At 39.2% G+C, this 14,837-nt stretch overlaps 1 protein-coding gene across 1 annotated transcript in view; it reads right to left on the reverse strand.

Annotated features, from left to right (window-relative positions):
* Positions 1-14,837, reverse strand: part of LOC128855858 (limbic system-associated membrane protein) — a 122,652-nt gene that overhangs the window by 45,874 nt on the left and 61,941 nt on the right. The window lies entirely within an intron of this gene.

Raw genomic sequence — 14,837 nt, forward strand, 5'->3', positions numbered from 1 at the left:
TTCTATGGCGAAAGGCCAATGCGTAGCACAAATTCCAAAATCTGCGAGCCACTATAAAACACGGCAGAGGCAATGTAATGTTTTGGGCATGCATAGCATCAAATGCAGTTGGATGAAGCAATGACAAAATTTGATTATTTAAAACCTCTGCAAGAAAATTTGGTTGAAGTTCTGAAAAATTACGAATTGAAGATGATTTTCGCTCTTATCAAGATAGCGACCCTAAGCCCAAGTCACAAATAATCAAGACATGGTTAATATAACGGGTGATTTTTTAGCTGTTATCTTTTCAAACAGTTGGTTTAAACAGCTGACGCACGTTTCGAGTTTTGTTTCACTGTCAAACATCTTCAGTTTGCTATATAATTTAACCGTGAATCGTCTCACAAGCGAAAAACGCTTGCTAATCATTTGTTATAGAAATGCGTGTTCTGTTAAGAAAGTTTAAAATCGAAAAATTGTGTTCAGCGAAGAAGCTCATTTTTGGATCAATGGGTACGTAAATAAGCAGAATTGTCAATTTTGGAGTGAAGATCAGCCAGAAGAATTGAAGAGCTACCAATGTATCCAGAAAAGGTCACAGTTTGGTGCGGTTTTTGGGCTGGAGGTATCATTGGACCGTACTTCTTCAAAGATGCTGCGAATCCTAACGTAACTGTGAATGGTGAGCGCTACCATGAAATGATATCCAACTTTTTTCCGCCCAAAATTCAAAAGCTCGACTTGCATGACATGTGGTTACAGCAAGACGGTGCCACATGGCACACAGCACACGTAACAATAGACCTGTTGAGAGGCGAGTGCGGTGAACATTTTATTTCACGTTCGGGACCTGTCAATTGGCCACTGGCCACCCAGATCGTGCGATATAACGCCTTTAGATTATTTTTTGTGGGGCTATGTTAAAGCTCATGTCTATTCAGCCAAACCTGCTTCAATTAACGCATTACAAGACAACATTAAAGCATTTATAAGTGAGATACCGGCCGAAACATTGGAAAGAGTATGCCAAAATTGGACTAAGCGGATGGACCATTTCAAGCGCAGTCGCGGTCAACATTTGCATGAAATAATCTTCAAACTTTAAATTGTTTGGACTGTACTATCGATTTAAATAAAATTGCAAGCATTTTTCTGAATTTTAAGTGTGTTTTTTGAAAAAACTTTCTTATAGCTCTTAAAAAATCGCTTTAGAAGTTGAACAGAAAGGGATAAAGGGCACCACCCTGCGAAACTCCTTGCTTGATTTTCCTCCTAAGTCGTATTTCACTTCATTCTGTGGCCATTTTTTCTTCAAAAGCTCGGCTCAAGCACTTTAATCCCGTTGGACTGTGGTAAACATTCATCAAGTAGTGCAGAACCCATAGAGGTATTTCATTACTTACAGATACTTCAAAACTGTGTGAAGAAAAAAGTGCTAGCTCAAATATGGGGATATCGAATTATATTTGAATTTTGATGCGAAAAAACGAGAAAAAAATACAAATACAGGAAAGAAAAGAATACATAGATGAAATTAAAGGTATGCAAAGTGAAGCCAACTGTCGCTAATGCATTTGGGAATTGACTGCGATGCCATGTGACTTAGATGACAACGGAAGAGGATGCAAAGCTGCTCGCTGGCATACCAGCAGTTTCATTTGTACAAGAAAGTGGTGAGAAAAGAAGTGCGCAAAATAAAGCCACAGACTCACAATAAAGTCGCCAACAAGCCAAAAGGTCACACATAAACTGAGCAGTGTGCACACATACACACACATGAAAAAGTGCGCATGTATGTGCATATGTGTGTGTGTAACTAATAGAGTTGGATGGAACAGCGTAAGCGAGTGAAAGCGAACTACAGCAGCACAGCATCCGGACTATGGAGCGCTCAGTGCATACGCTAAAATGGCTTGCTTAGCATGACTGTCACGCTTCTTCCACTTCCATGTCAACCTCCACTTCCTCTCCCCCTGCTTGCCCCCTCATCTTCGACAGCGTACATATGAGGCGAATGCATGAGAAAGGCGAGATTCAGAAAGAGGTCTTGCAACAGGACGACAGCTTATCGTTTCGTTGACATAGAATGAATGCAAATAAATCGAATAGAAATGCAAGTGGCAGGGGTGTAAAAGCAGTAGAGCTGCTCCATGTGGTATGCCACAATCGAAGCAGTGACTTGAGACAGTTGGCAGCATTTGATTCGGGCATAAAACAGGTAACAGCACACAGGCGGGCGGGCGACAAAGCGATGGAGGGACGACATTTTTAAGCTGGTGATGAATTTTCGCTTTTGATGGCATGCAAGTGCAGGTAAAACCACTGCCTCGTGTGTGTGTGTGTGTGTGTGTGCATGTGTGCATGTGTGCAAAAAATATTACAGCACCACTTTGCTGCACTTCATCACCTCGGAAAGCAAAGTAGGGAGGGAGAAAAAAAAAACAAAAAAACAAAAAAAATTAGAAAACCAGTTGCCCTCAACAGCTGGCGCTGGCATCGTTTCTTGCAAGTGCCGGCAGCTGCTGCTACATATTTCAATAACGGTGTTCCATGTACGGCATATGCAACACATGTGCATGTATGTGTGCGCATATGCACTGGCCAATATGCGACTTGTTATGTGTGTGTGTGTGTCTGGATTTCAGTGCCTTGCTATTTCGACTCACATTAATTACAATTTGGCAGCTGCTTTATTTATTGTTGTTGCAGTGACTGCTGCCACTGTCAGTGAGCTGTTACCAGTATTTTTCACTTTGCCCTCTCGGCCCGCTTCTCTCTCTATTACCCCCCACCCATCTATGTACATATTTGTCTTGTGTTCTTGGTCTGGTTGTTTGTCGCTTACTAACCTCAGCTCAGGTAGCCGACGGGTAACATTTTGTCCGTTTCCAGTGCACTTTGTCATTTGCCATCGCCACAAACAAACGTGAACACTCCACTCACAACGAAGTAGGGGAAGTTGCGCCGCCCCCCTCGCCCCCCACTACTTTGCTTAGCTTTGCGGACGTGGCAAAGTGTATGACATATTGACTTCATTGACATTTTTGAACCAGTTTATGGCTGACAGTGATTTAGTGAGGTAAGTCCGGCATTATAACTGTGTATTGGTAAACAATATGCCTGTGTGGCTGCCTGCTACTGCATTACGTTTGTATTGTGTGTGTCCAAATACATGCACACACGGCTACTTACAGCCAGTGTTGGCAAGCATACAGTGTAATGGATTTGTGAATGCCTGCAGCCTACAGGCAACGCTTGGAGTGGAAATGAAGCAAAGGCAGCGCAAGTTGCACCTCAGTTAGCAACCTGAGCTGCCTGTAATAGAGTTGATATTTTCCTCTGTGAGCTTGACAAAGTAAAGTAGTGAACAGCAGTAAATTGAAAAATATCTTAGACTCACTCTACAAATGGTTTGTGAATACAAATACGAACTAAAAGGAGTTTACTCTGAAACATTTTTAGGGGCCCTCAATGCGTTCCTGAATAATATTTAACCCTAGAGTATGAAACATATTTTACGTACGTTGTAACGAATGATCGTCGAATCGGCGACGTATTTTTTAATTGACTACAGCTATAGCTTAAAACCAAACATACTCTGTTAATAAATGATTTTAATTATTTTGACATCCGATTAATCTATATAAACAACAAATTCAATTTTTATTCATAGGAAAAGGATTTATTTAATTTTTGTACTAACTCATTTCATGTTGTACAAAATTTTGAGATCATAAAAAAAGCAACTAAATATTATTGTAAAACAAAAATAAAAAAATAAAAGCAGTAAAAACTTAAAAATTACACATTCTTTTTTTTTTTTTTTTTTTTTTTTTTTTTGTCGTTTATTTGCAATCTATTTTTAAAATAATAAGCAAATTATCTAACTATTAACAATTTGACTTATATTATTGAGCTCCATTGAGGTCAGTAATGATATATATGTATAGTACGATTAATGTACACTTATATTCAGACTTATGTGTTAGATTTTAATACATTTTAATATTAGATTTATCTATTAAGTTCTGAATGGAATGTCTAATACATGATGTCTTTTAAGTCTATTAATTTCATTAGTTTCATCAAGTAATGCAATTGCTAGCGGGTCATCGTGATAACTTAATCTCTGTAAATATTTTGTGGTAATTTTTTTAATTTCATCTTTTATAAAGGGAATTTTTAGATCAGTGTGTATGGCTTTATTTGTGACCAACCAGGGTGCACTTGTGATAAGCCTTAAAGTTTTTGACTAATATCTTTGCAGAATTTCTATGTTAGAATTGCAAGCAGTTCCCCACAGTTGTACTGCGTAGGTCCATACTGGCTTTAGTATAGCCTTATATATTAATATTTTGTTATTTAGATTAAGTGTTGATTTTGGTACTAGTAGCCAGTAAAGTTTGTTTGTTTTTATCTTTAACTGGGTTTTTTTTGCTTGAATATGGCATTCTTAGCTTGAAAAAAAGTTAAACAAAAATTCAAAAAATATTCACATTGAACAAGAGTCACACAGTTCAACTTTGTGCTCTCCACATATAGGTTTTTCGCATTTATTACATTTTGACTTCGACATTCGTCGTTTTTGGTACGGACATGATCTGCACATACTTCTTTTGTTTTCTTTTTATCCTTTTTGGTTAACTCCCCGTTGTTTTTACTGCAATTCGGAGTAACAATATTTTCAATATTTGCTCTTGTCTTGCTAAGTAACTTTGGCATTGTCAGTCTTTCTTTTTGCCATGGTTCAACAAGACTCTTGTGGAGCTCTTTCATGAATTGTCTGCGGTTGAGAGGTTTTATTCCGGCAGTAAACATATTGTGTGTATAAATTACGTAGCGGTTAATGAATGCTATATTTAGGATACCATAAAATATACACATTGGCCATCTATTTGTCTTTCGTTAACACGACATGACACTGCATATTTGGTCCAGCGTATCGACTCCGCCTTTTGTTGAGTTATAAAATTCGATCATATGCGGCTTTTTATTATCAATATTAACCGTTCCTTCCTCATTCCATGATGACAACAGACACACAACTTTATTGGGCTTTGGTTTATATGAAAGTAATGTCAATTCCTGGTCGTAGCAGAAAATCGAAGTTTGGCATTTACGTCCTTTCATGTTCAGCAGCTCTTTGGGTATTTCTTTTTTATTCTTCCGCAAGGTTCCTAAGTGTTAGATTATACGGTGACTTAAATAGCGATTTTGCCAAGGGAACCGAAGTAAACCAGTTATCCATCGTTACATTTCTGTTTGTTCCATGAATGCTTTTTGTAAGTTCCTTCACATAATATTCTCCAATCGGTATATTTCCTCTACTTGAATCCCCTCCCAAATATGGTATAGCATTAACCATATACTTAGTGCCGCTGTCACACACCATAATAATTTTTAAGCCATACTTAGGTGGCTTGTTGGGTATGTACATGCGAAAAGACGATCTACCTCTAAATGTCAGGAGTTGTTCATCTATTGTTATATAATTACGTTTCTATCATATGACAAACGTTTCTAATTGGAGCAAATTTGTCAGAGATTCTTTGGATACGTTGCGATTTGTCATCAAATATTAAACGTGTTTCAAGAAACAAAAAAACGGTATTTACTCATCGTTGCCACATATCGTGATCCAGAATAAGTACTATCAAAGAGCTCCCTAGCGGCGAGATGATTATCTTTTCTTGCAGCTGAGAGGACTAATATTCCAAGCAGAGCTTTTATTTCCTTTGCGTTTGTTATTCTATTTGTGGCTATAGCAGGCTTAGAATTATTGTGTCTTAAATTTATTTCGGCATTTGTCCATTGTACAATTTCGTTTAATATTTCCTCACTTATAAACATTTCAAAACATTTAAGGGGATCAACGATATTTTTGCAGTTGCGAGTAGGTCCACGAGCTTTGTGCACTATGTTACATGCTGTATGATGAGATTTAGGCTTAACATTGTAAAGACATTACCCTTCGTCATTTCTGCGAAAAAGCGGTTAAGACTGAGGCAAAAGCGTACCCAGAGGATGTCTTAGAAGGTGTGGTGAGGCCATTGAGCAGTACTCTCTTCAATGGAGAGCGAACTTCTGCAGAGATCCAACTTCCAGCAAGAATCCGCTCTGAATAAGACAAAATTAATAAACGAAAAAAAAGTAACAAAACAAAATTTGAGAGAAGCACTGCTTTTGGCAAGGGAGTTGAAAAATAACTACTTGAAAGTTCAAATTATTACTTAGATTCATAGGATTCACGAATTTTCGCCAACTAGAGGTCAAAGTGCTGAACGGAGGCCATTAGCGGAAAGGTAATCCAATCAAATCTAGTACGAGTAGCTTATTTGTTCCGTCTAGTCAAATCTAGTGGCTTATTTGTGCTTATAATTCTAAGGCGGCTGCCGTAGCCGAATGGGTTGGTGAGCGACTACCATTCGGAATTCACCGAGAGAACGTCGGTTCGAATCTCGGTGAAAACACCAAAATTAATAAAAACATTTTTCTAATAGCGGTCGCCCCTCGGCAGGCAAGGGCAAACCTTTTAGTGTATTTCTGCCATGAAAATGCTCCTCAAAAAAAATATCTGCCGTTCAGAGTCGGCTTGAAACTGTAGGTCCCTCCATTTGTGGAACAACATCAAGGCGCACACCACAAATACGAGGAGGAGCTCGGCCAAACACCCAAAAAGGGTGTACGCGCCAATTATATATATATATATAATTCTAAGGAGTTGTGCATCAAAATTTGTTTCCTGCAAATCAAACAGTCAGTGAAGGCTTTTATTTGGGCAGTTTAAAGCGATCGGTGGCAAGAGTGCTTCGTATTCGGTTTAAGTACTGAGAAATTGACAGCTGATCACTTTTGTATGCAAACTAGTCATTCGCAGAGGCAGAGGCACACCGTAAGGCGGTATTCTCTCGCGATTTCTCCAGGAGGTCTTTGTCAGTGACTTGCTAGGAGAGCTGGTGAGAAGTGGCTGCAGGTGATTGCTTACGCGAATGTTGTGCCACTAATAGTTAGAAGGCAGTTTCTGGATACACTCCACGGTCTGGGGCTAAAGGCAGGGATATCAAGACGGAGCTCGTCTTATTGACGAGGAAATATAAAATACCCATAGCTTTTTCCCCTCAAAATGGGGCACTTCATTGGTGCTTTCTTACAAGGTGAAAAATGTTGATCTAATCCTTGAGGATTGAGGATATTTGGAGGCAGTGCCTGGTGACCCAGCTCACGAATGGCTTGAAGTTGGGTTGGTGAAGGATTACTCTGCGAAGGGCCCCCCATTAGACCACCATAAAAAAGGCACTGACTGATTTCGAGATCTCCGTGGCTCTGGTTGAGTTCATCAAAAACATGCCCATGAGCAGATTTGCCCCTAAGGTTGCCACGAAGATCAGGAAAAGCGTCAGTAGAGGCACACCTCAAGGCGGTGTGCTGTTCCCTCTCCTCTGGGTGCTGGAAATAAACTTCTTGCTGAAGAACCTAGAAGAGAGAGGACAACACGTCGTAGCGGATGATGTTGCAATGGTTGTTAGAGGGAAATTTCCCAATACACTTAGAGAAGTCATGCCAGATTTACTAAACATGGTTGAGAACTGGTCAAAATCAAATGGGCTTAGCGCCAACCCCAATAAAATTGAACTGATCTTATTAACCAGGAAACATAGAATTCCAAGAATAACTCCTCCGACTCTAAATGGAATGGTTAGAACTGGGGATCATTTTCAAACCCAGGCAACTGCTGGCGAGTGCATATAGGCAAAAATATATTTTATTTCACTTTTCAGGCTTACGAAACGGCTATCCGATTTTCGCAAAGGATATAATTGTGTAACTGCACTGATTGACGTCATCGAAGATAGTCGTGAGTCCATTGGCTAAGAAAAAGTCACTTTTCTTACCCTATTTGACCACTCAAAGGTATTCGGCTCAGTTAATCACAGTTAATCTTATTCGCAAAACTCGAAACATTTTCTGGGACTTCCCATGCTTCTATAGAGCTAATTGTCTTCAATGCAAATATTTATGTAAACGAATATTATATTAAAACATTTAATTTTCCGGGCATATGAAAAACTAGTATGAAATTCATATTGACCTGATAAAAATACAAAAAAAAACATTAATATATTACATTTCCCAACCCCAAAATCATATGAAAATGTAGCGCAGCATAAACTGCATCATTTAAACGCTTTTTTCCCGAAATTGCATATTTCAGGCGGCCAGCGGCTACTGTAATTCATAATCCCGGTACGGATTTTAACCAGATTTAACAGCTTATTGATTTTTTCTCTCATTGGGATTATAATTATTTTTCTTTTAATCTGTTGAACTGAGCTAGGCTGGATCATCTCGCTTGCTGTTTTTAAAAATTGGTATCGTAACGCTTGATTTCCACTCTAGCGGTATTTCTTCATTTTGCAATGAAATGTTGAAAAGATGTGCATTGTCTTGATGGAGATACTCTCCACCATATTTAAGCATTTTATTTGTAATACCGTCAGGACCAGCAGCTTTTCTATGCTTCAGCATTTTTATTGAAAGTTCAACTTCCTTCGTAATTATATTTACATCTCTTGATTCATAGTCACAGAATTGCGCGCTCGCCATCATTCTGGTGTCATTTTTGTATAATTCTTTAAAGTATGATTTATATTTATTAATTTCACTTCTAAAGGCATCTTTGAAAGCACTGCAAATAAATCTTTAATAATACTTGAAGATGTTCCATGCTTTCGCGCGCCAAGAAAGCGCGTTTGCCTTGAATTTAGACAAATTGTAGCCATCTGAGTGTTTTAGCCGCTAGCAAAAGTTAAAGGCAAACAAATCGTATACGTAAACAAATCTAAGCAAAAGCGTCACCTGATTCATAGAAACTGACGCTACACATACACACACCAACTGGTAGACGACCATAGCAAGTGGAACCGCCAAAGATGCTATTTGCTGTTGTCTGCAATAGAAGCGCCATTCACAATAGCGTCCGGCAGCAATTTCGCAAAAGCTGATTTATTGCTTCTTTCCATGTTGATAAGAAGGCATGAAAAGCACAGCTGCCCACAAAGCTATGCGCATAAATAGGCGACTTTGTGTGGATGGAGATGTATGTGAACAAATGTGGATGGAGGCGTATATGGACGAATGAGTGTCGCATTTGTGCTGGCAACTCAGCTGTCTGAGAGTGCGTAAGCTGCTTTGCCGCAATTGTAGCACCGACATCCTTAGTAGCTACCCACTCCATCCTCCCTCTGCCTGTTAGTGTTCTCGAGTAGAAATTTCATTACACTCAACGTGTAGCTGTTCATTTGGAAGCAAATGAAGGTTTCTTGGAAATAGCAGTTATTGTGAGCAGCGGCTGTGTTTGCTGCTGCTGTTGCCACTGTCCATTACTTGAAAATCAATTATGAGCAGTGAACAAAAGCGATTGCATGAGGTAAAGTCTCAAAAATTGTCCGTTCTTGGAACGCGAAATTCCTTTAGTCAGCTCGATTTCCATGTGCCAGCACATTTCACAGATGCATAAGCTTCGGCTGTCAATCTCAACTCATTGTTTATGGTCTAACGCCCAATTGTCTGTTGCGTACGATTTTGTGTTCATTCAGCTCTCGTCTGACCAAACAAATTCTGTGTGCCATTTGATGCCGTTCTCAAGTTTGATTTAATTGGAATTTTGTAGGTGATATCGGCTGATAAGTTCGAGTGACTGCTGTTGAAATCGTATCACCATAAAAGTAAATGAGGTTTTCTATTGCTTCGCTTACTGTCCAATTATCCGATACTAATCAATTCGGAGCTGTATGGGATGTACTTAGAATTGAAAGGACATTGAAATGTGTAGGTAAATGTGGAAGGTACAAAATGAATTAAGTGCAGTAATTCAATTGAAAGCGAATATAGCATAGGAGTTGTCTTGGCGTGAAATTCAGCCTTTCATATAAAACGGAACTTCTCGTACGATATTCCGAGGACTTAGCGTTATAGTTGGCGGCGCTGGTGGCGAGGTCATTTGTCTTGGAGATTATGCAGGGCATACTTAAAGCTCTATCGTAAGGCACTCACCATATTAGGAATAGGAGCTGATATATGCGTCTTACCAGTTTCCCGTAGCCGTACTTGAATAGCAAAGCCAGCATTCCATCAACTACCACGTCTTTGTTGCTCCACAATGTCTTTATCGATGTTCATATTTCAGCATAATCGGCAGAACAAACAGGATATAGTAGTAGAACCACAAAATCCAATGGGTTTTCTAGCCTGAGTGTTTAAGCAGCCGCCAAATCTCCTGGTGCTCTTTGGCTCGACCTTTTCAAAATAGAACCACAGAGCGCACAAAAGACTATCAGGCCGAAGTGCAAACCTCATGAGGTATCCAATAGAACCACAGTCCCTTCGCCAATGATTAGTGAATCGGCATTCTGATCTTCTCTGTGGCCTCCACCACAGGTAGGTTCGATAAGTGTTGGCTCTACAATGCGTCCACTTGATCTTAGACGCTGGGTAGTCCTTATAAAAAAATATATACATATTAGGGCCGCAACTAAGTTCTGGCTGTTTTTTTTTTTTTGATAAAAATACAACTTTATTCTGAAAAAATGGTTACAAGTGAACCATTTAAAGTATTCCCCATCGCTGGCTACTACTTCTTCCTATATTTCTGGTAGATTTCGTATACCGTCGCGGTAAAGCTCTTCATCTTTTGAGGCTATCCAGGGATCAACCCACTTTTTGATGTCTTCATATGAATGGAACTGCTGGTCATCTAGACCATGTGCCATCGATCGGAACAGATAATAATCGGACGGTGCAATATCTGGAGAATTGGAGAATATGATGCGTAGGGTAGGATTTCCCATTTCAGTGTTTCCAGGTAGGTTTTAACGGGTTTGGCAACGTGAGGCCGAGCGTTGTCATGCTGGTTTCGCTTGGTTTGAACACTTCATAATAAATAACACCAACTTGGTCCCACCAAATACATAGCATAACCTTCGCAGTGTGAATATTCGGCCGAGGCGACGACGTACAATCATGACCGGGCAGTCCCCATGACTTTCTTTTCTTTGGATTGCTGTAATGAATCCATTTTTCATCACTCGTCACGAAGCGATGAAGAAAACCTTTCCTTTTCTACCAGTTGTACCAGCTGGAGCAGTTGTTCACAGGCGAAAAATCAACGTCCAACATCCTTTGGTTTTAACTCATAATGAATGTTTCTGAATCATTCCCAAAGCATTCAGTCGCTTGGAAATAGATTGGCGGGTAACTCCTAATACTGAAGTAAGCTGTTCTTGCGTTTGACACGGTTCCTCATTGAGCAATGCCTCCAATTCAGCGTCTTCGAAGTTTTTGGCCGTCCTTCACGCGAACGGTCGTCAACATTAAAATCACTGTCTTTGAAGCGACGGAACCAATCTCGGCACGCTGTTTCACTTAAAACAGCATCTCCATAACCTTTTTGTAGCTCTCGATGCGCTTGAGCCGCCGTTTTTTTTTCGCATGAAAGGGGGAAATCAACACTTCCCGCAAATGACGATTATTCGGCACAAAATCAGACATTTTTACAAAACCAAAAGTATATGATACCAAAACAAAATCACAAATATATCGAGGCAGTTTGTTTACCATACGTCTAAGCTTGCTTTAAGATGTTTAGGTTATGCTAGAATCGACTAGCACACACTGCTAGCGGCATCTATTGACAAACAGCGGGAACTTAGTTGCGCACCTAATAATATTTGGCACGCACGCTTTTGTTAGGTGTTTGGCCGAGCTCCTCCTCCTATTTGTGGTATGCGACTTGAAGTTGTTCCAAACATGGAAGAACCTAGAGTTTTAAGGCGACTCCGAACGGAAAATGGTTTTTATGAGGAGCTTCTTCATGGCAGAAATACACTCAAAGGTTTGCCATTGCCTGCCGAGGGGCGACTGCACCAACCGTCGTCCTTATACATATGGAAGATCTCACCTCCTGGAAGCCACGCTTTTCCAATCGGTGACCACCTCAAGCTTTTCGACCTGACGCACTTCGGATCCATAATTATTTTTTCAGTGAATAAATTTCTCGTATTTCCTCAACATCTCGCAGTGTGACCCTATCCTACGCTCCAGTGGTTTCTTGCACCAGCTGAAATGCAATATTTTCATTGGTAGCGATAAGCAGAGAGTAGTAAATGTGCGCAGTACTCTCTGAAAGGCGAATGGGCTTTAGTTGGCGCATCTGCCAACTATCAGTTGCATTTGCAGCTTCTCGATATCGAGCTTTTTTCGTGAATGTGGACTTATGTCATATTGCCTGCAATTCGAGTCGCTGTTGGATCAGTCCACTTCAGTTTGTTGTAAGACATGCAAAATCTCTTTCCTGCGTACCCTGTAATTAACAGGTTCTCTGTCCCATGAATCATATATGATTCATATCACCAACTTTGTACCGTGTCTTATACGCTCATGTATTATATATGAGCAATTTTTTACTTGTTTTATAACATGAAAATTTTTTGAACGCAGTAGGATATTCGCGCTTTTTGAATGGGACGTGGCAGCGAGTACTCTATAAAAAAATATTTGGTGATTTGCAAAGACCTACCTAAATATGCGCTTGACACCTTAACTATAAAATGCAAAAATCAAAGACTCTATCTTACATATAAATGAGTTTATTAAAGTATGGTTTTAATGATTTTCATTGAAACAAGTAAGACAAAAAGCTTTATTACAAATCTTGCACTCAGTATTTACTTGTTTGGCTCGAAGGGGATTGCCTCCAACAGCTCTTATATCCTCTATAGCATGCAGAGCATCGGTTTCGAACAAGTTTTTCATAATTTCGGGGAATTACTGTTAGTCGATGGCTACTGGTGGAAGAACTTGCTTGTGTTGGAGGCCTTGCACGATATTGTTTGTTAGCTGGTTCGCTGAGCCAGGACCGAATAATTATTTCTTGAATTTGTAGTGTAGTGAGTGTTTTTTGTGTAATTTCATTGTATATTACGCGTATGTTAACACTAGCAGCCTGAAATATGAGGTCATATGCGATTTTTTTATACCACGACATACTTTTCCTTAACGGGGAATAATAAGAACTAGGCTGTTCTGCTACATCTATGCCTTTCTTAGCGTCATCGTAGTCAACTGTCATCTTAGGTTTTAATGTTTCGGCACCACACCAGTTAAACGTAGATACCATTTCGTTATCGTGGCAGCTAGATATCATTAGCACATCACGCTTATCGTGCCATTTGAGAACTGTGACATAACTACGACTTTCCCCTTTCTCAGTGTTTTCAACAAAACTTCTTGCGGTAAGCCCGTCATATTCTTACGGAGCGTGCCACATAATCAGTATGACGATTTTTTAGATATTTGATCAAACTAAGACTGGTGTAAAAGTTGTCAGCAATTATTCCTGGCTTGTCAAGGCCTTCAAAGGCGGAATGCGGAATATGCACCAGCATACACAATGTAAGACCAAGTGTAACTATTTACCGAACACATTTTATAAATTTTGATCCCATATTTGCTGGCCTTAGATGGAATATATGTACGTTTTTATACGCAATCGTCCTTGATGACTTACCAGAGATTCGTCAACGACGATCGTATCACCGGGCATATACAGAGATCGAAATTTTGCCATAATGATTTCAATAAAAGGTTGAATTTTATATAAAATATTTTGATTATGCGGTTGATTATCCTCAAAGTGCCAACAACGTAAAATTGATGAAAACCTATTATATGACATGGATACTTTATGAAATAGTGGATTATAGTACAATGCGTTCATTTTCCAATAATGTTCGATGGATGGTTTCTTATCTTAGTAATACCAATGCATAATTGTTAGTTTTGTTCACCATGAGTTCGATAACGTCATTACAAAACAAAATATTCATACATTTGTAGGACACTAATACCTCCTTTTTCATCAGTAATGGACTCAATGTCCTGAACACCTGGTCTTCCGGTACATTTTTCTTGTCCAATAGCCAGAACATCTTCTTACCACAAAAATTCAGGTTCTGCCCTAGGTTCTGGTTCTGCCGTAGCTTCTACTCCATCTGAGTTTTCGTCTTCCAGCAAAATTTCCTCTTCATTTTCGTTCCAACTTATGTTTTCTGACTCTCTTCCAGAGGTGTTTGAGCTATCTTCGTCACTTTCATGTAGTAGATATTCATCACTATCGCTGAAATCCCAATCACTATCACTTTCTTCTAGCATTTTTCCGATTTTTTCTGCCGAAAATTTGGAGCCTGAATCCATATTTTTGTATTTAATTAACCCAGAACTTGAACTAAAATACACGCTAAGTTGAGGTCAATTTATTTTAATTTTTCTACAACTTTGTTCACTGAATATCTGTACCGTTCGGTTTTGTACCATCGATATCAGTTGTTGTTGTACTATGACAAATATTTCTAACGGACCTCTCACTAAAGTCTATTTTACTATGCTGCCAGACTGACCATTTTTAGTTGTAAAGTATGAACTAGATAAGCGTCAATCCAGTTTAATTTTCTAACAAAACTTAGTCGAGGAAAGTTACAAGGCAAAATTCTACCTGGTCCTGACCTGATATCAATTGGTTTGTAAGTTCATGTAATGTACATGCATGTTATTTGATAAAACTTAAACGCGGAAACTGTTCGGGTCCGTTCCCATGAATCACATGTGAGCACATTTTCTCTGCCGCATATATGATTCATAAAACGTATAGCATTGAACTTGGTCGCGTGCGTTCGTGAATCACATGTGAGCAATTTTGTTGTTGTTGTTTATGCATAAATTATTTTTTCTAACATCTTTCAAAAGCCCATATCTGCAATATTAGTTCCAACGATACAAGGAATATTGAAAAAAATCACTGA

Source organism: Anastrepha ludens, chromosome 2 (genome assembly GCF_028408465.1).
Source record: "Anastrepha ludens isolate Willacy chromosome 2, idAnaLude1.1, whole genome shotgun sequence".
Taxonomy (NCBI): Eukaryota; Metazoa; Arthropoda; class Insecta; order Diptera; family Tephritidae; genus Anastrepha; species Anastrepha ludens.